Consider the following 3,824-nt stretch of genomic DNA (forward strand, 5'->3'; position numbering starts at 1 on the left):
GAACAGCAAAAGACTCGACTTTAACTCATGAGGTTTCATTAACATTAAGAATTTAGTTTTGTGCCTATGTCGTGGGATGGTACAATAACAGACGGATCTCTTCATTTACATTTGTGTGTTTAAACCTCATTTCTGGATGATACTGCTTCTACTTATTAAACCTACGCTAAAACCTGGAGTCTATTTTAGAAATCTCCCCATGGTGAAGAATCCTAACCGCACTCAGTAGCCTTCCATTGAAGTAGGCGATAATCTCGAGATGATGACTTCCTTGTACACCCGTAAATAATGCAAAAATCTTGCGACCTTAAGGAAAATCTTTGTATAATTTGATCTCTGTCCTCTTCCTTTTGTGTCATAAAATGTCGCAGAAGAATTCGTTCAGGGTGTGAATAGCTCTACAGCACTGAAAGATTGCAGGATATGGGACTAGCCTGCTCCCGGTCAGACCCATCTCTAATAAGTATTAACACATTAGGAAGCATTGAAAACGTGAACAGGATGACGAAAGCCCAAAAAGAGCTTAACCTTCGCCTGGAAATTACATTTTAAACATCAGTTACCTTAGTCCAGGATACTGGTAAAATTGAAGAAGAAGCTGCAAGATAGTTGTAAGAATTGGGCGTATACGGGCAATCCCCAACAACAGTGTACACTCAATGCTCTATGATTCACATCTAAAAGCAAAAAGATTCTTGGATACAAGATCTCGGGTTTAATATTTGAATTGTGCAGCAAAGAATGCAGCAGCAGACAGACCTGTGCTGGTGGTACACAACCCAGTCGCTTCAAGAAATGTGGCATTCGGGTTAGCCAAATTGTGCCTTTAGGTCCAAAACCACTTTCTGCACCATACAGGCCATTAACTGATACTCACTTTGTGCCATGACGCTGCATCAAGTGAAGTAATCTAGTAGTTCCACGCCCATAAACAAAAAGTGGGTGGAAAATCCAGCGTACTGTTGTTTCTTTGTGGAGAAAATAAGGAAAAATCACATTACCCTCCTGAAGGTGAGACATGTACTACTCGAGTAAGAAGAATCATGGTTTGCTAATTCTAATACCTTCATCATCCAATCCACAACTAAGGCACGCGTGTTCACCTAAATCCGCGCATCTTGAAGGAATGTAAAAATTCTTCTCAACGTCCATTCATAATCTCGAGGAGTATCCAAAGAGAGCTACTGAAAGTGACGTCGAAATTCGATGCATCAAGTAGAACTGAAGTAACCACTCAAGTTGATACTATTCAATGGGGATGCAAAAGTTGAGTTTACATGGTCATAAAAAGTACAGTCTGTGTCAGTTTCTTCCCCATTGGAAACTTGATCATTAAAATCAAATCCTCCCTTGCGTTCTCCAGCCCAGTCAGTTCCCTCTTCTATGTATATATATCCACCTTCAGAATCTCCTTCCTCGCTACTGAATTCGTCCTCATAATCTTCTTTGAAATTAAGTGGAGGTTGTTCGGGAAAATAGCCGTTATCTAAACTAGAAAATCAACGTGATGGGTAAAATTTTAGTCCGAACAGAAGGATGCTTGCACTATTACCTTAAAAGTACACAAATGCATGTCGGTGTAATGCTTCCTGTTGCTGAAGTACTTCCATCCTTTATGCAAGTTACTGGGCGTTCAATGAAGACAAATTCCTCTCCCCTTAAGAAGGCTGTAAGTTTTTTTTTATACCCCAGTAACAGATAAAAACAAAAAATGTGAACTTTTTTTTGCACCAGACAAGGCTGTAGATATTGCAGGGACTTGTTTAAAATCCGAAGGCAATCAACCGGGTACTTAAACTTCTGAGTTGCTCTATTTAAAAAAAGGATAAAGATGAAAAAAATGACAACTTGACAGTGTTGGTAACGGTAAACAGTACCATTATTTGCAAGGCTTCTTGGGTGATTTGCACTTTCACCTGGACTCCGCCCTATGCCTGAAGAAGTGGAAGACGGTATGCTCTTTACAAACATGGAGGTTGCTTGAAGTAACCATGCGCACTTTTTTCTTTTGGTGCTTGCTCACTTCAACTGTGGAAACAAGTACCAAGTGCTGAACTTACCTTTCTATCGAGAGGCCGCCGGGTGACCTATGCCTGAAGCTGCTTCCTTTCCTTTAGACAAACTAGAAAGGCAGGATAATGAGTTTAAAATTAACTTAGGTTTATGAAATAAATAAGAGGATTCTGCCTTACTTTTAGGAACCATATTCAACTGTAACAATGTTGATTTGTTGCAGATATAGTCCAAATTTACCTCATGCAGTATGAACGCCTCTCGGTGGAGGTGCTCTCAGGTGGTGGTCGAGATAGTCACGCATGGATGGCGGTAAATTCACAACTGTTTTGCCTACTTTAGACACTGAAATATGGTCAAGAATATTCCACTCCAGTTTTTTATTATGCAATAACGTAACTTCTTGCCTGTTGAATTGTAATGCACCACTTGTTTCTCTTCAGTGATTTCGATTTCTCCAAGGAAATGGGGTACCGTTAGTATGATTTCTGAATGCCATCATTGAAAGTGGAACCCGACCACTCCCTCGGGGGGCAAAGCTCCATTCACCTGCCTGATCAATAGTCGCAGATGTCGAGGAAATTTGAACAAAACAACCAAATTTTAACTTTGTCAGTTTAGATTTTATGTATTTAAGATCACCGGCTGAATAGCAAACACTTTATGCGCGGATAATGCTATTTGCTAACCCCCGTTGTTTGATAGACCTGAGAAAGTTCGCAGATTAAAGAAAGACTGCCCTTAAGAGAAATACCTTTATTTTCATTTAATTGATTAGAAAATCTAATTTGCTATTTTTTTGGGGGAAAACAGATTACTCAGTATCAATTAACTTAATTCACTGAGGTACCCATTACATCCTCCTTTACGGTGCCTAGTTTAAAGGTTGAAGCGGCCTAAAGTAACCACAGCCAATGAATCCACCAATCACTCGATCGGTGGGCGAGAAAACGCTCCATAGAGGGTGGTTGAACTCTGACAACTGCAATGCTGAACAGTGCATTCAAGCAACTATCTGCCTACTTGTTTCAATGTCGTCAGGCCATTTAGTAACCGCTCAGGGAATGTGGAAGACGCATTGTTCAGTCGGGATCCACCTACTCAACCGAAGCCTTGAGGTGCCATGGCTATCGGGCTTATGCATACCCCACTGAGATGCCCAATCAGCGATCTCAAAGCTCAGGTTGCATCGTCGCTGTCCTCCCTTGTGGTAGTGTTTTCGGATTATTGGAAATACAACAACAAATCAAGGGTTCCAACTGCCTGATGGAAGTGATTCGGCTCCTGGGTCGTGCCAAATAGACTTGGTGATGGGTGTCAGGGATAAAGGATAGGCAAAATGCCTTCTTCAACTGGTAGAGATGGGAATGAAGTGAGAATGGAAAGCCTTGAGCGTGGATCGGTTGGAATTGAGCTCATGGAAGGGAGGGACATTGTTGAGCGGCGGGTGAAGGAAGGACAGATGAAGAGTCCCATCTGGCCCTCCTCTGTGATTGTGACTTGTCTGTCTGTGCGATAATTGGCTATGTGAAGGTGAGAAATGGTTCACTGAGTATTGTGGCTAAATTAACTAGTAGACGTCAGAATGAAGTTAATTTGATGCCTTACGCACAACGGACTGAAATTGCGGTAACCCGGTTTTTTTGCCAAGAGCACAAAATATGCTTTTTGCAAGAAGTTTATTTAAATTAAATGATATATAGGGAAAAGTTCTACCTCATTTTTGATGTGCAGAGGTGGGAATTGATTTCTATTCCCCAGACTTGAATACATTTGGGCAGTAAACGCACTGCAAAAACTCATCCTGACCA

The sequence above is a fragment of the Echinococcus granulosus genome (assembly GCF_000524195.1).
Source record: "Echinococcus granulosus chromosome Unknown EG_S00188, whole genome shotgun sequence".
Lineage (NCBI taxonomy): Eukaryota > Metazoa > Platyhelminthes > Cestoda > Cyclophyllidea > Taeniidae > Echinococcus > Echinococcus granulosus.